The sequence below is a fragment of the Manis javanica genome, chromosome 2 (assembly GCF_040802235.1).
Source record: "Manis javanica isolate MJ-LG chromosome 2, MJ_LKY, whole genome shotgun sequence".
Classification (NCBI taxonomy): domain Eukaryota; kingdom Metazoa; phylum Chordata; class Mammalia; order Pholidota; family Manidae; genus Manis; species Manis javanica.
Genome location: NC_133157.1, coordinates 10,997,942 through 11,024,376, shown reverse-complemented (window position 1 = coordinate 11,024,376; position 26,435 = coordinate 10,997,942). Strand labels below are relative to the sequence as shown.

General features: G+C 39.3%; 1 protein-coding gene across 12 annotated transcripts in view; it reads right to left on the bottom strand.

The window, feature by feature from the left end:
* Window positions 1-26,435, bottom strand: part of DENND1A (DENN domain containing 1A) — a 538,445-nt gene that overhangs the window by 146,137 nt on the left and 365,873 nt on the right. The gene's annotated exons all lie outside the window — the stretch shown is intronic.

Below are 26,435 nucleotides of genomic sequence, written 5' to 3'. Positions count from 1 at the left end.
CAAGGCAGTCAAGGAAAGCTTCCTGGAGAGGAATGCCTGAACTAAGATCTTAAGGATGAGCTGAAGTAGTTAGCTTGGCAAACTAACTACTGTACCAAATATAGGCAACAGCATTTTCAAAGACTCTGTGATAAGGAATTCAGAGAATTGAAAAGAACTATGGGCTTCAGTGGAAAGAATAATGGAAAATACAGCTTAAAATGAGGTCAGATACAAAGATAGGGGTCAGAAGAGCTGTGGGTACATTAAGGAATTTTTCCCTTCATCTTGAGATAAATGGAAAGCTGACAACTATTTTTAATCATACAGGAGATATAGCAAGTGCACACTTCAGGAGTCTATATGGGGCTTAAATACAGAAATATCTAATGGCTTAATAAAAATCTAATTATTTGAGGATAAAATTTAAAGATAAAATACAAAAATTAGATCCAGGTGGTCCAAGAATCATTTATAAATTTTTCATATGAATGAGTTATTATCATTTTTCTGGGCATAGGTTCCATAGCTTTCCTCAGATTCCTAAAAGTACCCGTGAACCTAAGAATATTAAGAATCAGGATGCAGGATAGATTATATACACTTTAGAAATGCTCTATGAACATTATTTCTCATTACATCAAGCTTTGATAAGGGATTTAAAAAGCTTATTAAGATAAATTTTACATATCATAAAATTCATTCAAGTATATATAGCTCAGTGGTTTTTAGTATAGTGAAATATCACTATTACCTGATTCCAGAACATCATAATCACCCCAGAAAGAAACCCCATCTTACTGTCAGTCACTTCTCATTCCCCACCATTGCCTCCCTTCTTCTCTCACCCCTGTCCTAGGTAACCAGTAATCCACTTTCTGTCTCTATGTATTTGCCTCGTCTGGACATCTCATATAAATGGAATCATATAAATTGTGGACTTTTATGACTGGTTTCTTTAACTTACCAGGATGCTCATTGTGAACAGGTTCATCCATGTTATAGCATTTGCGGTACCTCATTCATTTTCACAGCTGAGTGAGTCCATTGTATGGATATGCTACATTTATTTATCTATTCTTCAGTCGATGGGCATCTGGGTTGCTTCTGTTTTTTGGCTATTATGAATAATGCTATGAACATTCATGTATAAGCTTTTATGCAGAGACAGCAGAGATTCTGAAGCAAGAAACCAAATGGCAAAAATCTTGTTGCCAGATCTTATAAAGGTAGGCTGAAAGGCTGCATAAAGTCATGGAGCACAGTGCTCAGCACACAGTATCCCATCAGAAAGTGTTTACTCAGTATAGGGGGAAAAATCCTGCATGGTTGCTAAAGGGATGTGCCATATGCTGGCCAGTCCACTGAGTGAAGGCAGGACTGAGGTCCTTGTCTGATAAGACACAAGGGATAGGAACTTGCGTTGAAGGGGTGGCTACCCCATTTCTGTTCAGAGGTGGGTCAAGGAAAACAGTTTTGCCCATGAGGAGGGATGCAGGCCACTCAGCACATGGGCAGACTCTGCTATGAACTTTCAACTTGACATACCAGTATGAAAAACATCCCTTATTAAAATGTTAAAAATACTGCCCACTTCCCATCCTCCAAGTAATAAAACTTCTGCCTCTCCCAGGGACTAGGGTGACATTTCCATCCTTTGAAAGGGTGTGAGCCACTGTCGCCCTTCTTGCTCCTCAAAGGCCTTGGGCCACCTGTGCCGCAGATTATTCCTCACTTAACCTTCCCTGGCCTTTCCCTTTCATCCGGGAGGTGTTTAATTACCTCGGATTCACAACGCTGCACTTCAGGTGAGCCTCCCCTAATGGCCTCATTACCATTTTACACAAAGAAGTCCTTGCTGATTGTAACTGAGCAAATATCCGAGTGTATGCCTTCCTGCCCATCCCAGCCGCTATGAAACCGGTCAAGTGGTCCTGGGCTTTTGGTGCCCCTGCGACCACCTAGCCAAGACTTCTGAAGACCCTCCTCACCTGGCCACACAGAGAAGCCTTTGTCAGCGCTTCAAACTTTGAAACTTCAAGAATATGCGTATCTGGTAACTGGGGATAGCATTTTTTCCTTTTAATAAAAGTGAGGGGAGAAAATCTAAGGCTTAAATAACCCACAGTCATACATCTAACCTAAAACTGAACTTGAGTACTCCTGGGAGTGCTGGTCGAATCATTTAACATTGGGGTTCATCAGGCATAATTTGGGGGTGACAGAAAGGCCAATAAGGATGATTTCATGAGGTTATCAGGAGGAAGACAGAAAGGAAAGGTAAGGGAAAGAAAGGCTGAATTCGCCAGCTTCTCTCTAAAGCTCCTCTCCTTCTTTCCGAGTCCCATCTTGGCTGCTGCAGCTTCACCCAGCCAGTCTCCCAGGCCAGATTTGCATGTTGGATTCCATACTCCTCCTTCCTTCCCACAATCATTTTGCACATCTTAACAACACCACCCCAAATAAGTCCTGAATCCGCCCTCTTTTCTTATGCCCATGACCTTGGCCTTGAGCTGTTAAGCTCCAACCAACCTCCCTGGCCCAGATAAGTGGTGCAGTTTCCTAAACGGGCTCTTGCCTTAAGTTTCCTCTTAATACCATCCACCCAGGGCTTTCCTAGTAATCTCAGAAACATATGGATTTGATCAGTTTAATCAAAATCCTTCAATACCCCAACTTTGGCCAGTACCAGCTGCAGAGAAACCACCCACGTCATCAGAAAAGTCTTTTCTCAATGGGCCTCACTTCCCTTAGCCCCACATAATGTACACTTGATTTGACACTGAGTTGATACCTAGAAGTGTACACTACTTTCTAGTTTGTACACTTGCAAAACAACTTAGATCGAGTTGTCCCTTCCTGTCCTACTTGTGAGCATCTATTCACCTTTTGAATGACCATGCACATGCCCATTGATATGGGCCTGGTTAAGTAAATTATATCTTATCCTTGTAATGAAATATTGCATAGCTGCTAACATAATACAGCAGTACTCTACGACCTGCCATGAAAAGGTATCCACAAAATACTGCCGAGGGGGGAGGAGCACAGGATGTGAGTTGCAGAGCAACATATATAGCATGAGCCACTTAAAAAGTATGTATGTGTATGTTTGCATTTGTAGTAACAACTGAACTGCCACATACCAAGCTTTAACCAGGCAGGTATGCTTTTGCTTGCTATTTTATATACTTTTGATTGTTCTGATTATCCTTCATAAAAAAGTAGATATTACTTTTATAATAAAGAATTTAAATGACATGTTTTTCTTTAATAGTCAAATTAAATATTGCTGTGGGTTAAGGAAAAGCAGGATTCCAGATGTCCTCTCACCTGTGAAGCCTTCCCTGGCTCCTAAGACAGGGTTAATGACATACTGCCTGGGCCCCCTGAGACTGCACAGGGGACTCTTCAGTGAGTTGCCATATCTGCCACCTTTCTTGCTAGACTTAAACGTCTAGCAGGGCCTGACCAACCCAGTGTAAGCAGTCAGCACTTTCTGCTCAATGAAAGAATAGATGAGCGAGTGTTTTGATATCCTGAAAGGTACTTCCAGGGGCTGAGCCTCCCTGCTTGGAGCAAAGTCTAGGAAATTTTTCAGTGATTGATCATTAGAAGAAACTCATCTTGGTTGGGACGATTAGGGGAGGAACTGATACTCATCCATTCCCCTTCTGCGGAAGAACATCGCTAAGATGCACCCAAAATCACAAGGAATGTGAACCTCTGGATGCTGAGTGAGTTAAAGTGGACAACTAGACCAGTCTTAGACAACACTGCAAATTCAGCACATCCAGTAACAAGGGCAGTATTCCCCGCCCCGCCCCCCTGCACCCAGCTCAGGCTTTACTTGGTCAAGGTAGGCTTCATCAGCTCCTCTAGCCCTAAGCAGTCCTCAGGTAGTAGAATGCACACCTTGAATAACATAAATCTAAATCTAAGATGGGAAATCTGGCTTCCCTACTTTCTAACCTTTGTGAGCTTCAGTTTCCTTTGCCGTAAAAGGAGTTATCTATAACATGTACGCATTGTGAGGATGAAAATATAATGGATGTAAAAAGGATAATGGACATAGCAGAGTGCTAAGCTTTTTGTTATTAGTTCAGGCTTCATCTTGTACCTGGACAACTGCAACAGTCTTTCTACTGGTAGCCCTTCTATTTTCTTCCTGTTCTAATCCAGCCTTTGCATTCAATTATCTTTTTAAAACAACAGGTTAAATCATATTACTCCCTCCCTCTAATAAAATTTCAGTGGCTATATAGTGCTAAAAGTTCATCATTAGCAGAGTATTCAAGGCTTTCTATGGGCTTGGCTCAAGCTGTTTCTAACATTGTCTTCTCAGTTTCAGAGGCCTCAAAACCATCTCTAAGCCTTTTACTCTTTACCTCTTTAACAAACCCTTCAATTAAAAAAAAAAGTGCCTGACTTTCTGTGACTCCCTCTGTGAAAACAAACAGGTCTTTCTCAGAGCACGTTAGACGGTTCCTTTGCCTGATGCCTCATCTTCGCAGGCCCCATGCTGGAGAGGTACTGGGAACAGAGCTGCCTGTGACCAGGCCCAGCCCCCGAGGGCTGACACTCAAGCTCCCCAAGATGACCCACGACTTAGCTTGTTACTACTTCCAAAGGGGCTCTCATACTGCACACATCATCCTATTATTTAGCTTTTTGTATACCCAGCAGTTTACATATCTTCTTCCCCATTAGAGTAAAGATAACCCTTGCAAGTCATATCAGCACACAAGCATAGGTTTATACTTGGGTGCAATTGCGGGGGTGAGGGTACAATAAGGAAGGCCCATTATTCACCTATCCACCAAGACTCTTCTATCTACCTCTTTCCATAGTGCTGGCACCTTAAGATTTTTCAGCAGCCTCCCCATTGCTCTGAGGATAAAGACCTGCCTGGCCTGCAAGGCCCTGAGTGATATGCTCAGCCTCTTTCATATTCAAGACTCTGCATCCCCTGGATGGTTTCAGCCACACCTTCAGGGCTTCGGTCACACTGGCCTCCCTCACACCCCACCACCTTTGGGGTAGGCCAACTCCTATGTCTGCAGTGCTCTCACCACGGGTACCTACAATTCAGCCCTGTTCAATAGGCCTCTGCAAATAATCTATCACTTGTGTTGTCCAACGTGGTAGCTATACTCGAGCACATGAAATGTGGTTAGGGTGACTGAGGAACTTAATTTTATATTTTATTTCATAGTAATCAATTTAAATAGCCACATGTGGGTAGTGACTACCATATTGGACAACAAAAGGCCCTTGATCAACTACTACCCATCCTTCAGATCTCAGTTCAGGTATCACTTCCTAAGACTAGACCAAGGTTCCTGTCATAGTCTCTCATACCTTTCTTTCAGAGACACTTAATGATACATTCTGCAACAATCCAGTGTCTATCTCTTCTATTACACTATTACACTGAACTTTCTAAGAAGGCAGGGACCATGGCCATCCTTAAAGCCAGCATGCCACCTCAAGTAGAGAGACAGTTCTTTTAAAAGTCTAACTCAACTCAGCCTGTGGAGGGGCCCCACTTTTTGAATTAACTGCTCTGTGTTAGAATTGCAGAAAAAAAAAGAAAAAATTTTTAAAACATATCACCCAGCAGCAGCTGGAAGGGATAACAATCACATTTTTTTTCTCTCTTTAAAAAATGGTTCTTGACAAAAGGAACTCTGTGGCACCTTACTACACTGATGGACAGTGACTGCAATGGGGTATGGGGAGGACTCGATAATAAGGGTGAATGTAGTAACCACATTGTTTTTCTTGTGAAATCTTCATAAGAGTGTATATCAATGATACCTTAATAACAAGAAAAAGAAAATCTAGTTAACTGTTCACTAAAAAAAAAAAATGGCTCTTGAGAACTAAGGCAAATTGGTTCTTCCTTTTCTGAATTAGATATCAAGGCTTTGTTACAGGATCTCCTGGGGAATATCTGGGTCTGGAGAGGGGGGAAGGGACTATTGCCTTGTGTTCCCATCCTCAGGGGCACATATACGTTGGTTCCCTCTGTTACTTCCACATTGGCAATGAAAAATGGCATACTGTACCTACCGATGCTTTAGTTAGTTCTTGCCTCAAATTTGAAGCAAAAAGTCTTCATCTGTAAAGCAATCCCTCCCCACTGTCTTTCTCAGTAATAGCTTCTGGGAAAAACAGAAATTCATTATGAGAAAGAAACAGGAACTAGTATTTCCAGCACCCTGCTAGGTACACCAAATGCCACTCCAAAGTTAGTTCTATTCCATGAATTCTTGCTGCTGCCCGGGATTTCTTAGACCCGCAGATTAGATTTGTCCATGACACTGGTTTGTCTTTTCCCCAAGTTAATGTATCTCCATTATTGCTTCCTCTCATTCCTTACTTTTCTGTTTCTTTCTTGAGAACATGTTTGTACCTTGGCCTCAGTTGGCTGTAACTGCTTCTTCTGCATCTCATTTTCCCTTCAAAGATTCTGGTTCTCCATGGGGGAGTGGGGACTGTGCTAGTTACACGGAGCTCCAAGCTGGAGCTATGACCCTGGGGCCCAGGTTGCTGCTCCCTCTGTCTTTCCTGACATCTCATGGCAAGTATGAAGTCAGGAAGTGAGAGGTAGGCATTACAATTCTAAGCAGCTTTCGTTAGACAAAAAGATCAATTTTCATTATGTGAGTGGCTACTTCACTATATATGCTATAATGGCTTTGCTGAGCCTCCTAACAGTAAACTACCAAGTCTTTAGGATGACATTCTTGGAGTAAAGAGGTACAATTTTAAAACAAAATGGCCCATTTCCGCTATCTGCCAAATAGAGCTCAGGAGGAGTTTGCACACACTAGTGCACTCCAGCCCAGCCTGGTGTGATTAATCAGAGTTGCTGGACATTTTAAACTGAAACATACAGGAGCAAGGACTTTTGCATTTTCCTATTTATTTGTAATACTCACCTTCCTCCACTATTTTTTTTGCCCAGAGGAAGTAAAACTGTCTTTGTTTTCCCTACAAAACAGTTTAGCTTTAACACCACACACACACACTCTCTCTCTCTCTCTCACTCTTAATGCAGCTGAAAATCCTGCCCAGGCTATAAGACCAGACCTCAAAGTAAATGTGTATTTGTATTAGGTGGTCATTCAATAAAAAGATTATTTCTAACCAAATATGTGCACACATGTATCCCTACATATATATATATATATATGTATGTATGTATCTGGGTTGCATTTTCAAAGAAGGGTTTTCTCCCTCATACTTCTGGCAGTTTAGGTTTAAAGGTCAGATTTAAACTATCACCATGTTTCACAATGCAATCTGTGCAGTGCTGCGTAATGAAATGGTTCAGTAAAGGTGCTCGTGGAAATTCTTTTAATTAGGTCTAAGGCTTTTCAGTTGTCAACATGAATAAACCAAGAGCTATTCTCTTGCAAACACAACACACAAAATATAAAAGTAAACTACCTTTGAGAAAACAGGCACTTGGAAAAGGAAACTTATACACATTTTTTTACAACATATCCTCCACCAATTAAAAAAAAAAAGCCAACATCTTTCCACAACAAAATGGACTGAAAATCAAAAATAAAGGGGTTGCTCTATTTCTAATAAACCAGGACACTGATGCATAATTCTAACAGAAGTATTTGGAGGAAGTCTAAAGTTAATCATAACTAAAAATGTTTATCAAGAGACTAATCTTTGTGAGCAAAAGCCACCTTCCCATTTAACTATAATTACTTCTACAGATCAGTGGTATTTCAGTCAGACATGTGAATGTCCCATAAGGACTCCTGCAAATGGAATGACATCTATTAAATATGCACTTTTGCCCTCAGCACCACTATCCGAGGACCAAAAGATAAGCATATCACAGCAGGAACATCTTCAAGACTTCTGCTTTCAAAGCTATGTTGACAAACTAAAAACTACTTAGATTTGGAATTTTTAGCTGTCAGCTCAAAACTGTATCTAGGGATTGAAATTCACAAAATGAAAACTGCGAGAAAACTGCTTGAGGAAGTTGGATTATATTTGCATTGAGTGCTGATGAAAAAAGCAAAACTCAGTAGAGAATTTAAGTCAACACCAGGAATTCAGATTTAGGTGGATATAAAGGTTCATAAAAGCCAACAAGCTTGAGTCTTGATGTGGATGGGACAACTCAAATGGTGCCATGGCACATGTAAATAAACAAGTGTTATAAACCAATGCATTGATGGATCAACCAACAGATACGTCTAGCAAATCCTGAGCAAGAGGGTTTAATGCCCAACAGTACGTTGATTTACTCTGTGTTCACACAGACCTGAGTTCAATTTCTGACTCTGCTGTTGGCTATTCACTAGATGTCTTTAGGCAAGTTACTTAGCCTCTTCTCTTCATCTCTTAAAAAAAGAGGGTAAAGTACCCCCACCCCTTTTCAGGACTGTTATGTAGATGAAATGTCAAGATTTTTAAAGCCTCTAGCACAGTGCCTGGCACACAGTAAGAGCCTAATAGATGGTGACTATTCTTCCACACTAACCCTGCTCCAAAGCCAAAACTACCCAAGCCATTATTTTAGCATAGAAAAGAATAATGGACTCACAATTAACATTTTCCAGGGCATCAATTACTGAAATGTCACTCATTATGCTAAGCCTAGTGGGTTTACTTAGTGACCCAAACTTGGTGTGTATTTGGGAGTTAATGAAGTGCTTGGTGTTTATAAAGATAAAAGCATGATTTGTCTCAGCAACAACTCTGAGCTGAATGGATATAGATTTCCATACTTAGGGATGTGGCCAGGCCAGATGCGTGGTGGATCACATAGATACATCCACAGAGTGAGATATCTCCCAAGGGGATCTAGGCATCTCCACCTCCTCAGGGGAGAAAATAACAGGAAGGGGGGTGGGAAGTGTGTATAATAGATGTGTTTCACAGTGTCCCTGCTGTGATGAACAACTTGATCCACTTACAGTTCCAAACACATGATGCATAAAAGAGCTGACAGAAATTCAATTCTTACAAAGAAAAGCATCTGCTCTCTAGTGGGAACGGCCAAATATTAAGCAGTTTTAAGGCAGGGCAAAGACCTAGAGGAACACACTTCATTATCTAGATAGCCAGAGTAAAGAAATGCAGAGGATTACGGACGAATGAAAAAGCAGCCGAGATTCCAAGCATTAATTACCCAGAGTAAAATGATTCAAGTTAAATCTTTGTTACGACAAATATTAAACCCAGCTGTGTTTATGTAGCAGTTGTGAAAAATAAGTAAAAAAAAGAAATCCGTGTACAATATCTGTGAGCTCTGCCAGTTAATTGAATTCGCTGGCAGCATTTCCTCTACCATGAGCCAAACATCCTCAAAGATAAAATGTAGCTTTTAAACAGACCTGGGGAAACGGAATCAAGAAATTTCAACCAATAAAACACAACTCTTTACTGGTATAAAAGTGAAGTAAAACTCAGTAATGAAAGGAAGGAAGTCTCTTAAACATTCACTGCATTCCGGAGCTCGGAGTTGCGGTTTACTGCTGAGGTCTCTTCTGATGTCCCGCAGTGCTCCTGCTCCAGCATCTTTAATGAAGCCCCATAAACTTCTATAAAATACTTGATTGTTGACAAATCATACACATACACACTCGGGGCAAGGCCCACTGGATCACGACGCTCCTTCCCTTCCTGCATGAAATTTACAAGTTGTGAAGGGGACGCTGGCATGGAGGGTGGTGCAGCACAACACAGAGACCTACAGCCAATTCCTCCAACGCCTGAGGGATGAATGACTTGGATACTGGTGACAGGTAGATACCAGAAGACATACAAGCCGTGAAGCCAAACGCCAAAACATTCAAGTGCTTTTCAGATGAGAGGAGGAAAGATGTTTTTTCCATCATAAAAGTAGTAATAATCACATCACGGAAATTTTGGAAAAATAAGAAAGTGTCAACTCATAACTTTACTATCCTAATACACTACTGTTGGCAATTGGGAGTTCTTCTAAAACTCTTTTACTTCCGCATATCTGGCTGTTTTTGTTCATTATAGTCATAGCAGATGTATAATTTAATATTCTGCTTTTATCACTAAATTGTACCCTTAGCATGTCTTGCCCACATTCTTCAATAACCATCATTTTTAAAAGCTGTAGATCACTCTATTCAATAGCATAGGGTAGATTACCTTAATCATTCCCCCTAATTTTACATATTAAGATTGCTTCCAACATCGGTACAACTGGTTAGGTGGCTTTCTCCATTTAGAAGTATTTGCCAAAAAAAATCTTAAAAGTAGAATTATTGGATTAAAAGGGAACACACACACACAATCATATATACCATCATATAAGAAAGCATATTTTAAAAGAGCATTGATCAGGTTATAGAAAACATGAAATAAAAGAAAGGAGAGAGTAAGTGGACAGTTAAGGCTTTCACATATACGTGTGTACATAAAAGCCTATGCAGTTCAGGCCAAAGAATATTAGAAAAGGCCCCACTGAGCCATGGGAAATCTTGTTCCCCAGTCATAAAGTAGGGTATGTCCATATCACTGGAAGCCTGGAAGAGTTTGAGATACCTTTTACCAAGCCTTTTAAAAGCCTTACAAACTACCCATTGGCTAAGCAGTTTACACTTAATGCTCTTGAAGAAACAAGAGATGTTCTTTAAATTTTAGGAAGTGAACAGATAAGAGTGCTTGCTTAAACAGTTGCAGAGGGAGGAGACATTTTATTTCTGTTCTCAGCATCCACATGGGCTTGAGATGAACATGAAATCTGTAAACAGGCCTTCAGATCAATAAAGATGAACTGTTCTTGCCATATTCCATTCTTCCTCTAAAATCCACAGCTAGGGAATACGATCTTGTTAGTGAAAACAATACCTTTGCAAGTCTCATGGAACCCAGCAAAGTACAATGGCATTAACCTTGCCAACTCAATTTTTTTAAAGGTAGAAAAAGGTAACTAACGTAAGATTACAGAATTTGAGACCAAATTGTCTAGGAATGTAGTAGAAAGCCAGGGTCAATCTGCCTCCAAAGTTACTCCTTTACCCATCCTCATAAATAACATGAATATCAGCAAAACTCCTCCAAAAAGTACTCAATATTGGAACCTCTTTTTAAAACTAATTTCCAAGTCCTCTTATTAAAAATTAACTTAAGTCATGACTGATACAAAAATAAAATACATACATTTAGAGAGTACAGTTGGGTCAGTTCTGACAAATGTATACACCTGCATAACCACCCCACAATCAAGAAACAGATCATTTTCTTCAACCCAATGTTCCTTGGCGTCCTTCTCAGTCAGCCCTGGCCCTCTCCATCCCAGCCCAAGGCAACTACTGACCTTCCTTCATCTCCTAAAAACTTGTTTTCTCTCTTTTAGAACTTTATATAAATGTAATCATGTGGCATATTCTCTTCTATCTGGTTTCTTTTTCTGAGCATAATATACTTAAGATTCATCTTTGTTACTGGATAGATCACTAGTTAGTTCCCCTTTATTGCCAAGTAGTATTCCATTTTATGGGCATATGTTTGTTTACACATTCACCAGTTGAAGGACATTTGGGTTGTGTCCCATTTTTGGCGATATGAATAAAGCTGCTAAAAACATTCACATGCATGTGTTTGTGTGTACATAGGTTTTCATTTTCCTGGGAAAATAGCTGGAAGTGCGATTGCCTGGACATGTAATAAACATGCTTAAGAGACTTTTATAAGAAATGCACTCTTTTTATTTTAGCCATACCAATGGGTACATGGCAGTGTCCTCACTGCGGTATTAATTTGCTCCCTCATCGAGCGTCTTTTCATGTGCGATTGAATATCCTTTATTGTTAAGTGTCTTGAAGTCTTGTGTCCACTTTTTAATTGGGCTATCTTCTTATTATTAAGTTTAAGAGTTCTTTACACATCTAGATAAGTCTTTTTTTCAGATAAGTACTGAGAATTTTTTCCTTCAGTCTATGGCTTCCCTCTTCATTTTTTCAGTATCTTTTAAAGAGGATACATTTTTACCTTTTATGTGGTTCAGTTTATCACTTTTCTTTTATGGTGTGCTTTTTGTGTCTTATCCAAGATATCTTTGCCTACCCCAAGTTCATGAAGATTTTTCTCCTATATTTTCTTCTATTTGTTTTATAATTTTCGCTTCTATGTTTAAATCTACAATTCATTTTGAGCTAAAATTTGTATAAAGTAAAAAAAGATTCATTTCTTCTCACACAGATATCCAGTTGGTACAGTAGCATTTGTTGAAAACAAAAAACAAAACTAACCTTTCTCTATTAAATTACGTTGGCATATTTCCTGGAGATCAATTGATCAATGTATAGATCTAATTCTGAGCTATTTATTCTGTTTTATGGAACTATATGTCTGCCTATATTGTCTATCTACATTTACTATAACTTTATAGTAAGTTTTGAAAGTAGCTAATGCAAGTCCTACAACTTGGTTTTTTTTCAATATTGTTTTGGCTATTCTAGATCTTTTGCATATTCATATACATTTTAGAATCAGCTCATCAAGGTTTTTTTTTTCTTTTTAAAGCCATCTGGAATTTGGGTTGGGGTTACAGTGAATCTATAGGTCAATTTAGGGAAAGTTAACATCTTTAAAATATTGTCTTCCAATCCAAAACATGGAATATCTTGCCATTTGCTTTGGTCTTTTACATTTTTCTCTGAAATATTTTATAGCTTTTAGAATATAAATCTTGCACATATTTTGTTAAATTTATTTCTAAGTATTTTGTGTTCTGTATGCTATTTTAAATACTTCAAAATTTTCATTTTTCTATTGCTCATTTACGAGTATATAGAAATACATTTGATTTTTGTATACTGACCTTATCTTGCACCCTTGCTAAATTTCTGGGACTCTAGGATTTTCCACATATGTGATCATGTTGTCTGAATAATGACAAGTTTGCTTCCTACTTTATAATCTTTAGGGATTTTATTTCATTTCCTTGTCTTAAGTGAACTGGTTAGAACCTCCAGTACAATGCTGAATAGAAAGAAACAGGAGGAACAGACTATTTTTTTGTTCACATTCTTAGGGGGAGAGCTTTCAGTCTTTCACCATTAAGTATAATTTAGCTGAGATTTTTCCTAGATGCTCTTTATTACAGTGAGGATAACTAGTTTGCTAAGACTTTTATTTTGAACACTAAAATATTTCTTTTACATGTTTTGATATGTTTTCTTTGTTTCAGTCTGCTGATGATAAAATACGTTGACTGATTTTCAAATATTTAGCCAAACTGTATTCATTTGATAATGATATATTAGCCTTTTTTATATATTCTGCATTCAATTTGCTAATCTTTTGTTAAAGATTTTTACATCTATGTTTATGAAGTATATTGGCCAACAGTTTTCTTGTAAATTCTTTGTTTGGTTTTCATGTCAGGATAATGCTGACCTCATAAAGTAAGGTGGAAGGCATTCCTTTCCCCTCTATTTTCTGAAAAAGTTAGTGTAATAGCATTTTAGTTGTTCCTTAAATGTATGATCGAATTAATTATTGAGGCTATCTGGAGTTTTCTCTGTGGGAAAATTTTAGTTACAAATTCAAATTTCTTTAATAGAATCATTGCTATTTTTCTATTTCTTTTTGAAATACTTTCTATATTTTATGTATTTCAAAGACTGATCATTTTATCTAATTTATCAAACTTAGAAGCATAGGTTATTCATAATATTCTCTTTATTTCTTTTTTTAAACTATGCTTTTTATTGGGGATATTTTTAGATTTACAGAAAGGTTGCAGGGATAGTACAATGAGTACTCATATACTCCTCACCCAGTTTCAGTTTTCCCTAATATAACTAATGACCACAGTATATCTGTCAAAATTAAGAAACCAGTATCGCTATATTATTACCGACTAAACTCCAAGCTTCAGTGTTTCCATTAATGTCTCTTTTCTATCCCAGGATCCAACCCTGAATTCTCCATTGCATTTAGTTGTTATGTCTCTTTAGTCTCTTCTGGTCTGTCACAATGGCTCAGTCTTTCCTATGTTTTTTATGACCATGACAGTTTGAGAAGTACTGGCCATGTATTTTATAAAATGTCCCTCATTTTGGGTTTATCTTAAGTTCTGCCATGATTTGACTGGGATTTTAGAAAGAATACCAAACATGTGATGTATCTTTCTCATTACATCGTATCAGGGTTACATGACATTCATATAGCATCACTGGTGATGTTAAACGATCACTTGGGTAAAGTAGGGTCTGCCATTTCTTCACTAAAGTTACTCTTTTACCCTTTACATAGTCTACTTTTTTCTAAGTGAGTCACTAAGTCCAGCCTACTACACTCAAGTGTGTGCGTACTGTAGGTGGGGCAGTTGGGGGCGGGGTTAATTTCCTTTTCCTAGAGAGCAGAGTATCTACAGAGATTATTTGGAATTCTTCTATAAGCAAGATTTGCCTCTTATCCCCTATCTACTCTCTTTTGATTAGTGTTTACATGGTATATCTTTTCCATCCTTTCATCTGCCTAACTATATTTAAAGGGGAATTCTTCTAGGCAGCATGTAATTGGGCTTTTATTTTTTTATATAATTTATTAATCTCCTTTAATCGGAATATTTAGGTGAAGTACATTTAATGTAGTAATCCATTTAGTTGGGTAAATCTATTATCTTGCTTACTTTTCTATTTCCATCTGTGTTTGATTCTTTTACCCCTTTCCCTCCAGAATCTTTAGGAACTTCAATACTGGCTTATTCACTATATTCCTTTGCCATGTATTTCTCCTTAGTGGCTCCTCTAAAGGTCTACAATATATAACTTTAACTGAATAGTCTACCTTCAAAGTTATACCAGTTTACATATAATTTAAGAAACTTTAAACAATATACTTCCATTCTCCACTCCCACCCTATCCTTTGTGCTACTGCTGTCACACATTTTACTTTTATGTATAACACACAATACATTGGCATTGTTTCTTCAAAAAGTCAATTACCTTTTATAGAAATTAAAAATGAAAAAAGGGTCTTACATTTACCCACAAAGTTACTATTTCTGGTATTCATCACATCTTACTGTCCAAGTTTTCCATTGGTATCATTTTCCTTCTGTACGAAGAACATCCTTTAACATTTCTTGTACTGCAGGTCTACTGAGAATGATTTCTCTTGCTTTCATTTGTCTGAAGGAGCCTCAATTTTACCTTCATTTTTGAAGGATATTTTTACTGGATACAGATTTCTACACTGACAAAATTTTCCTTCATTACTTTAAAAATGCGATTCCAAGACATTCAAGATGGCGGCATGAGAGGTGAGACGGAGAATTCCTCCCCAAACCACAGATAGTATGAAAATGTAGTTAACTGATACAACTAACCCTAAAACAACAAGAAAGAAGGCTGAACCAGACTGCACACAGACCTCACAAAACAGGGTAACCTACAAAAGTCTTAACCAGGCGGGATCCAAGCCCTTGCCCCACCCCAGCTTACCCACTGGAGGAAGAGAAACGGAGCAGGGAGGGGATAGAAGCCTGGGCCTGCTGAACACCCAGCCCTGGAGGTCTGCTTTGGAGCAGAAATCTACACTGTGTGATGCTCTAGATGTTGGGAAGCTCAGACCGGTGGAGTGCTTGAGGGACAGATTCTGGCCATTTGTGAAGGAGGGGAGCCACATCCCGCCGCTCTGTGTCAGAGGAAAGGTAGGTGGTCTGAGAGGCTTCCTAGCAGCCAGAGGGCTGCTGAAGGGGCAGGGTTTCCATGGAGTTTGCTTCACGGGGGAGGGGAGAGCTGGACAAGGTTGTCTGGGTGCACTCTGCCCAGCTGGTTGGGAACTTTGAGGAGCTTCAGGAGCACCATCCCCCTGGCTGCTTACTCAGCTCCGAGGTACCCCACCGTGACATGCAGCCTGCTGCGCCTTCCTCCTAGCCTGCCGGCACCGGTTCGCAAACCAGCAATCACTGCGCTGGCATCAGGCCAGCAAGAAGGAGGCCCTGCCTACAACAGCTAGAGACACCAAGCACAGAGGCTTACACCTGTGTACTCGGCCCACTGGCTTTGACACTGGAGACAGGCACCATGGACGGGAATCAGGTAACAGATCTTTCCTCCCCCAGGCACCACCTTCCCTCCCCAATGATCCCCAAACTCACTCTAGGGGCTGAGCAGCTCCAGAGACTGGAGCTTCTAGGCACTGGTGGTCACCACACAGAAATACGGAATGTCAAAAGAACATGGTTCAGACCAAAATCTCACAAACTCCAGAAAAAGACCCAAATGAAACTGAACTCACCAATCTGCCTGAAAGAGAGTTCAAAATAAAAATCATAAACATGCTCATGGAGGAAAATATTCAAGAACTCAGGAAGGAATTTAAATTGGAAATTCAATCATTAAGAAATGCCATATCTGAAATGAAACATACAATGGAGGCATTTAAAAGCAGATTAGATGTAGTAGAAGAGACGGTAAATGAAATAGAAATGAGAGAAGACGAATACAAAGAAGCTAAGGCACAAGGAGAAAAAAGAATCTCTAAGAATGAAAGGATATGGAGAGAACTGTGTAATGAATCCAAACGGAACAATATTCGTATTATAGGGGTACTAGAAGAAGAAGAGAGAGAAAAAAGGATAGAAAGTGTCATTGAGGAGGTAATTTCTGAAAAGTTCCCCAATCTGGGGAAGGACATAGTCTCTGAAGCCAAGGAGATGTACAAATCTCCCAACACAAGGGACCCAAGGAAGACAACATCAAGACATATAATAATTAAAATGGTAAAGATCAAGGATAAAGACAGACTTTTAAAAGCAGCTAGAGAGAGAAAAATGACACATATAAAGGAAAACCCATCAGGCTATCATCAGACTTCTCAACAGAAACCTTACAGGCCAGAAGGGAGTGGCATGATGTATTTAATGCCAAGAAGCAGAAGTGCCTTGAACCAAGAATATGATACACGGCAAGGTTATCATTTAAATTTGAAGGAGGGATAAACAATTTTCAGATAAGAAAAACAAGAGAATTTACCTCCCAAAAACCACCTCTACAGTGCATTTTGGAGTGACTCCTATAGATGGAAGTGTTCCTAAAGCTAAATAGATGTCACCCAAGGGATAGACAAAGAGTACAGAATATGACTCATAACATACAAAGAATGGAGGAGGAAGAAAAAGGAGGGAAAAAAAAAAAGAACCTTTAGGTTGGGTTTGTAATAGCACAAAAAGTGAGTTAAATTAGACTGTTATGTTAGATAGTAAGGGAATTAATTACCCTTGAACCTTTGGTAACCACAAATCTAAAGCCTGCAATGGCAATACATACATACCTATCAATAATCACCCTAAATGTAAATGGTCTGAATGCACCAATCAAAAGACACAGAGTCACTGAATGGATAAAAAACAAGACCCCTCTATATGCTGCCTACAAGAGACTCACTTCGAACATAAAGACATACACAGACTGAAAGTAAAGGGATGGAAAAAGATATTTCATGCAACTCACAGGGAGAAAAAGGCAGAAGTTGCAGTACTTGTATCAGACAAAATAGACTTCAAAACAAAGAAAGTAACAAGAGACAAAGAAGGACATTACATAATGATAAAAGGGGTCAGTCCAACAAGAGGATATAACTGTTATAAATATCTATTCACCCAACATAGGATCACCTATATATTTGAAACAGAATTAAAGGGGGAAATAGAGTGCATTGCATTCATTTTAGGATACTTCACCACACCACTCACTCCAAAGGACAGATCAACCAGACAGAAAATAAGTAAAGAGACAGAGGCAACGAACAGATGGACCTAATGGACATCTACAGAACACTCCATCTAAAAGCAACAGGATACACATTCTTCTCAAGTGCACATGGAACATTTTCAAGTATAGATCATATACTAGGCCACAAAAGAAAACCTGAGTAAATTCAAAAAGATTGAAATTGTACCAACCAGCTTCTCAGATCACAAAAGTATGAAACTAGAAATAAATTACACAAAGAAAATGAAAAAGCCCACAAACACATGGAGGCTTAATAATATACTCCTAAATAATCAATGGATCAATGAACAAATAAAAACAGAGATCAAGCAATATATGGAGACAAATGACAACAATGATTCAACAATACAAAATCTGTGGGACGCAGCGAAGGCTGTGCTAAAAGGGAAATATATTGTAATACAGGCCTACCTCAGGAAAAAAGAACAATTCCAAATGAACAGTCTAAACTCACAATTAATGAAACTAGAAAAGGAAGAACAAATGAGGCCCAAAGTCAGTAGAAGGAGGGACATAATAAAGAAGAAAGCAGAAATAAATAAAATTGAGAAGAATAAAACAATAGAAAGAATTAATGAAAGCAGAAGCCGGTACTTTGAGAAAATAAACAAAATAGATAACCCCCTAGCCAGACTTACCAAGAAAAAAAGAGAGTCTACACACATAAACAGAATCAGAAATCAGAAAGGAAAAATCACTACAGACACCACAGAAATACAAAGAATTATAAGAGAATACTATGAAAAATTATATAGTAACAAACTGGATAACTTAGAAGAAATGGACAACTTTCTAGAAAAATACAACCTTCCAAGGCTGACCCAGGAAGAAACAGACAATCTGCATAGACCGATTACCAGCAAAGAAATTGAATTGGTAATCGAAAAACTACCTAAGAACAAAACCCCTGGACCATATGGTTTCACTGAGGAATTTTATCAAACATTTAGTGAAGACCTAATACCCAACCTCCTTAAAGTTTTCCAAAAAGTAGAAGAGGAGGGAATACTCCCAAACTCATTCTACAAGGCCAACATCACTCTAATACCAAAAGCCGGCAAAGACACCACAAAAAAAGAAAATTAAAGACCAATATCCCTGATGAACATAGATGCAAAAATACTCAACAAAATATTAGCAAACCGAATTAAAAAATACATCAGAAAGACCATCCATCATGATCAAGTGGGATTCATCCCAGGGATGCAAGGATGGTACAACATTTGAAAATCCATCAACATCATCCACTACATCAACAAAAAGAAGGTCAAAAAAACCACATGATCATCTCCACAGATGCTGAAAAAGCATTTGACAAAATTCAACATCCATTCATGATAAAAACTCTCAACAAAATGGGTATAGAGGGCAAGTAACTCAACATAATAAAGGCCATATATGACAAACCCACAGCCAACATTATACTTAACAGCGAGAAGCTGAAAGCTATTCCTTTAAGATCGGGAACAAGACAAGGATGCCCATTCTCCCCACTTTTATTCATCATAGTTCTGGAGGTCCTAGCCATGGCAATCAGACAACACAAAGAAATAAAAGGCATCCAGATAGGCAAGGAAGAAGTCAAACTGTCCCTGTTTGCAGATGACATGATGTTGTACATACAAATCCCTAAAGAATCTACTCCAAAACTACTAGATCTAATATCTGAATTCAGCAAAGTTGTGGGATACAAAATTGATACACAGAAATCTGTTGCATTCCTATGCACTAATGATGAACTAGCAGAAAGAGAAATCAGGAAAACAATTACATTCACCATCACATCAAGAAGAATAAAATACTTAGGAGTAAACCTAACCAAGGAAGTGAAAGACCTACACCCTGAAAACTACAGGACACTCTTAAGAGAAATTAAAGAGGACACTAATAAATGGAAATTCATCCCATGCCCTTGGCTAGGAAGAATTAATATTGTCAAAATGGCCATCCTGCTTAAAGCAACCTACAGATTCAAAGCAATCCCTATCAAAATACCTACAGCATTCTTCAATGAACTAGAGCAAAGAGTTCTAAAATTCATATGGAATGACAAAAGACCCTGAATAGCCAAAGCAATCCTGAGAAGGAAGAATAAAGCAGGAGGAATTATGCTCCCTGACTTCAAGCTCCACTACAAAGCCACAGTAATCAAGACAATTTCGTACTGGCACAAGAACAGACCCATAGACCAGCAGAACAGAATACAGAGTCCAGATATGAACTCAAGCATATATGGTCAATTAATATATGATAAAGGAGCCATGGATATACAATGGAGAAATGACAGCCTCTTCAACAGCTGGTGTTGGCAAAACTGGACAGCTACACGTGAGAGAATGAAACTGGATTACTGTCTAATCCCATACACAAAAGTAAATTCAAAATGGATCAAAGACCTGAATGTAAGTCATGAAACCATAAAACTCTTAGAAAAAAACATAGGCAAACATCTCTTGGACATAAACATGAGGAACTTCTTCATGAACATATCTCCCCGCGCAAGGGAAACAAAAGCAAAAATGAACAAGTGGGACTATAATATCAAACTAAAAAGCTTCTGTACAGCAAAGGATACCATCAGTAGAACAAAAAGACATTGTACACTATGGGAGGATATATTCATAAATGACGTGTCTGAGAAGGGGTTGACATCCAAATTATATAAAGAGCTCATGCACCTCAACAAACAAAAACCAAATAAGCCAATTAAAAAATGGGCAGAGGAGCTGAACACACAGTTCTCCAAAGAAGAAATTCAGATGGCCAACAGGCACATGAAAACATGCTCCACATTGCTAATCATCAGAGAAATGCAAATTAAAATCATAATGAGACATCACCTCACATCAGTTAGGATGGCCAACATTCAAAAGACAAACAACAAATGTTGGCGAGGATGTGGAGAAAGGGGAACCCTCCTACACTGCTGGTGGGGATGTAAACTAGTTCAACCATTGTGGAAAGCAGTATGGAGGTTCCTCAAAAAACTCAAAATAGAAATACCATTTGACCCAGAAATTCCACTCTTAGGAATTTACCCTAAGAATGCAGCAGCCCAGTTTGAAAAAGACATATGCACCCCTATGTTTATCACAGCACTATTTACAATAGCCAAGAAATGGAAGCAACCTAAGTGTCCATCAGTAGATGAATGGATAAAGAAGAGGTGGTACATATACACAATGGAATACTATTCAGCCATAAGAAGAAAACAAATCCTACCATTTGCAACAACATGGATGGAGCTAGAGGGTATTATGCTCAGTGAAATAAGCCAGGCGGAGAAAGACAAGTACCAAATGATTTCACTCATCTGTGGAGTATAAGAACAAAGAAAAACTGAAGGAACAAAACAGCAGCAGACTCACAGAACCCAAGAATGGACTAACAGTTACCAAAGGGAAAGGGACTGGGGAGGATGGGTGGGAAGGGAGGGATAAGGGTGGGGAAAAAGAAAGAGGGCCTTACGATTAGCATGTATAGTGTGTGGGGGGCATTGGGAAGGCTGTGCAACCCAGAGAAGACAAGGAGTGATTCTGCAGCATCTTACTACGCTGATGGACAGTGACTATAATGGGGTATGTGGGGGGGGACTTGATAATGAGGGGAGTCTAGTAACATAATGTTCAAGTAATTGTACATTAATGATATCAAAATAAAAAATTAAAATAATAATAATTGGCATTAAACATAGGCGTGCATATAAAAAAAATGCCATTCCATTATCTTGCAGTGTATGTAGTTTCTTACAAGAAGTCTTCTGTCATTACCTTTTTTTTATATAATGTGTCTTTTTTCTGTAGCTGATTTTAAACTTTTCTTTTTATCACTGGTTTTGAGTAACTATCATGAGGGGCCTTCATGTGATTTTGTTTGGGTCTATTATGCTTGAGGTTCACTGACTTTATTATTTTCATCAAAATTGCAAAAAAAATTGGTTATAATCTCTTTAAAAAGTTTTTTCTGTCTTTCCCCACCTTCCTCCCCTTTTAGTACTCCAATTACATGTATGTTAGTCCTCTTGATATTGTGCTGTGGGCGCTTGAGATTCTGCTAACCTCTTCCAGTCTTTTTCCTTTCCTTGCCTCACGTTGGATAGTTTCTATTGCTATGTTTTCAATTTCATTGATCTTTTATGCTGTGGTGTCTAAAATGCTTTCAATCCTATTAGTGGGAATTTCATTCCTGGTATTACAGTTTTTGCCACTAAATGTTCCCTTTTATTTTTCGGTTATATCTTCTATTTCTCTCATTTAATTCAGGTCTTCCTTTAATTCATGAGCATATTTATAATATCTATCTTAAGGTCTTTGCTAATTCTACTATATCTGTGATTTCTGAGTTTGTTTCTATTGACTACTTTTCCTCTTGGTTATGGGTTACATTTTCCTGGTTCTCAACAGCAGTACTTTTTGATAGCATGCTAGATACTGTGAATATTATGTCGCTGGACTTTGTTGTCTTCTTTTAACAAGCATTTAAGTTTATTTTGACAGGAGGTTAAATTTCTTGCACATCAGGTTGATGATTTCAAGGACATTTTTTTTAAATACATAGTTTTCTTTAAAACTTTTTATTGAAGCTTAACATACACAGATGTATGCACATCACTGGTGTTCACCTTGATGAATTTTTTCCCATGTTACTGTAACAGGTGCTCAGATCAAAAGCCATCAAATTATTAGCATCCCTGAAGCCCTCTCTTATTCTCCTCAAGGCTTGATTTTAAGCTTTGTTAGGGCAGGACTAAAATCATCTTTACACTAGAGCTAGTTTAGACTACCACCAAGGCATAGTCTCTAATGATTGTCCTGAATGAACAACAAGATCTCCTTAATCTGGCTGGTCACAGCTTGAATGATTCCTGGTCTATGTGAAATCTACCCTACATGTGAGCATATCAATTTTCAACAGATTAGTCAAAGAACCTAATTCAGACTTCTAGAACTCTTTTGATGACCAGATCCTACCTGTCTGACCCACAAACTTAAACTACTTCTCCAACCCCTCAATTCAAACTCAGATCTCTAACCCCTCGATTTGGCAAGACCATTGTGCTTTGCTGGGTATACCCTCCTGGCACCAGGGTCCAGAAAATGCCTCAAGGCAAAAAGCCAGGGGGATTGAGGCCTCATCTCACTTGCTTCCTTTCTCTCAGGGATCACAGTCCTATACTGCCTGTTACCTAATATGTAAAAACAGTTTTTTTTTTCTTATTTGTCCAGTGTTTTAGTTGTTAATGGCAGGAAGATAAATTCAGTTCCAATTATTCTATCATGGCTAGAAGCGGAACAAAGGCCTCTTTTAATAAAATTTTCAGCATGGATGCCATGTTTTGCAAGATTTCATCTACCAAAATAACCCAATCCATATGTCCCTTCCATCCTTCCATCTATCTATTCAGTGGCTGCTACAGTCCTGGGAAACAAAGATGAATAAAGCTTGATTCTTGCCCTCGAAGAACTCGCAATTAAAGGGAAAGCCAGAAATGTGTAATAAATTATACTGCTGGATGATAAGTATAACTAATTCTACACGCAATACAAGAGGCTGGAGGACATTGGGAAAGATCTGATCACATTTACATAGAGAGGTTAGGGAAGGTTTTTATAGCCTAATGTTTAGAGTAAATCTTGAAGAATGAGTACGACATTGACAGGTGGGGAATGATATTTGGGGCAAAGAAACTCTAGGCAAAGTACAAAGTTAGGAAATAACATGCAAGCTTCAGAGAACTGCTAACAGTTTCAGACACCTACAATATAGGGTTTGAAGCTGGGAGGGGAAAGAGCTAAGGCAATGGGAGAAAAACAGGAGGATCATATCATGAAGGTGGGCCTTGAATGCCATGCACTAATCATCACTTGTGTTCATAAGTCACCACCACTAACTACCATCTATAACACTAACAGGATATATATTTTACATATGTTATATACATTGCACTCAATTCCCACAACCACCTTATGAGGAAACTAAGGCTCAGAGAGTTTAAGTAATTTTGACCAAGATTACAGGCAGCTAGAAAGTGAAAAAGCTAGAATTTAAACACAGATCTGATTCTAAAGCCAACAAAAGTAATTTACCTCTAATTTATATGCACTGGGGAGTTATGGAAGGATTTCTCTCTTTAGAAGTTTTTTTAAAAAAAATGTGTTCATTGAGGGAATGGTTTTAAGTAGGAGGAAAATATACTTAAATTGATGTTTTAGAAAGGTCACTCTGGTGCATGAGGAAGAAGGGCTGGAGTACAGAGTACAGAGACTGCTGGCAATAGTGCAGGAGAGAAACAAGAGCTTGGATTAGATGTGTTTGGGAGACATGGAGAGAAGATTTGAGAAATGTTTAAGAAGCTGAATCTGTCAGATGCAGAAAATAAGCAGTTTTGACAAAAGGGGAGATTGTGAGGTCAACTGTGGATATGCTGATATACTGAAAAGTACCTGGTCCTATGCTAATACAGGGAACACAAACATGCACAGGACATGATTTCTTCTTTCAAGGACTTGTTAACATAGCCTTACAGAATCAAATCTATGAATTCCATTGAAACACAGTAAGTACCTTATGGACCATATCCCCTCTCCCTTACAATCTCTGGAGTCTACGTGTCTAGAACTCCCTGCTGGAACATTGCTGTAGAACATTCTCAACCTTGCCACAAACCAGCTTGCAGAGGAGGAAGTCCTTTTCAAGTAGGCTGAAGACTATTGGGGAACTACCTGTCCTCTGATCCTGGCTGTAGTTATTAACAATTTTATTAAAGATGCAGGTGCCATTTACTGAACACTGACAACATGTGAGCGCTATGCCAAGCATTTGATGAATGCTACCATCTCACTTATTTGCCACAACAATCCTACCAACAGGCCTGTTACTCCTCTTTTCAAGATGAGGAACTGAGGCTCAGAGAGGGAAAATAACTTGCCCATGTCTAGCTACCTCACTGATGATATTAAAGTCATCTCCGAATGTGGCATCTTCACAATGTCCCCATTATCCTCCCCCAATTTTGTCATGCCTGGGCCCTTTTGTGCCTGATTCCTATTTCCTTTGTGGTCTTTCTTATGCTATTCTGTGTTACACATGTAACATACACACCTCTTTCCCCTACTGGAATATGCTCTTGGAAGGAAAGGACTAGACCAGCTTCACCTCTATTGCTCAATGCCCAGCACTGGGTCAGAGCGCTGGACATGGGGCCAGGCTACTCCCCGGTTTCTGAGACAGGAGTCACGCAGCCTAGGCAGCCCAACGCCCCAGCCATTCTTTGCATTTGATATACCTCAGGTTTATTTACCATATTTCACTCATCAGGTCCAAAGTTCCATCCCCAGGACACCTGTGGCTTAAAGGGAGAGCTTTTCCACTGAAAGAGAATTGGAGTGAAAACTCAGATTTTTTTGGACCAAAAGAACTCATATTTGATCAGGAGGCCCTAAGATACCAACCACGTACCCTGTCCTGACATGAGGAACAGCAAACCTCAGTGTCTGGTAATTTTATTTGTCCTACTTCTGTCATCTGTCTCTGCCGCAGAGGTGGGCAGTGTACATCAAGTGGAGGCAGCACGGGCTCTGGTGTTGTCCCTACTGGGGTTCCAATCTTAACTGTGCCTCAGCTGTATGGCCGGCAAGGCCCCTGCTCTCTGAGGGTCTAGCCTCCTTGCGAAATGGAGAGAACACTGACTCCGTAGGGCTGTGGTGCTGTCTGAGTGTGATCCCTGAATGTATAAGGCACCCAGAGAGGCAGTGGGCCTGGGTGGCTCTGTGCAGTGACAGAGCTGGGTTCACTTCTTGGCTCTCCCTCTTTCTAGCTCTCTGGGTAAAGTGGGAATAAGAAAAATACCTCACTCAGAGTGGTGGGCTGGAGAAATTAGGTTATAATGAGGAATTAGCAGAGTGTTTAGCTCATAGTCAGTGAATGGTAGCCACTGTTTAATTATGCAACATAGGGAACATCCTTATGGAGCATAAATGTTCCCCCATGTCTCGCAGTGAGTTGAGTAGAGTTTGAAACCCTGTTGCAAGCCATTCATAAAAGCAGCCATCTCTTCTGGACAGCCAGCCGCAAAGCACCACCAGGACTCCTGGCAGTAATGGAGCAGCAGTGTCCACCTGCCACGAGGCAGACCCGAGCCCCGTAGCAGGACATGTGGTCAGGAGCATTGACTTGTGTCCATCTGGAAGTCAGAATAACTTTATAGCTCTTCTAGCAGGCAGGGCCATGGAGGTAAAACCAGAAACATCAAAACTATACTTCCCAGTGAACCCCAATCCTCCTCATTCACGTGGACAATGGGTTAGATTTGATCCATTTCAAACAGCCACCCACAAGGCAGCTGTGAGTAGCAACAGAAGACAGGTGTGGGTCAGATGTCAGCATGCAAATGTGACAGCCAGGTGCTTTCTGCTAGATAGAGCCCACATTCTGTCTAGACGTGAGGTAACAAAGAAAGATTTAGGGGACATAGAGCCACATTCAGAGCACTGTCAGTGCATATCCTGCACTGAGGGAAAATGGCTACATTTGATGATGGAAGGGAGAAAATGTAGGTTTGAAGTCCTCCAAGCTGCTCACACTGAAAGCCGTCCCACCGCCCCCATGGGAGGGGTTACTCAGAGGAAGCTGTCCTACTCTCTCGACATGACAGTATGCTGAAGGGGGTCAAACCCCCAGGCTCC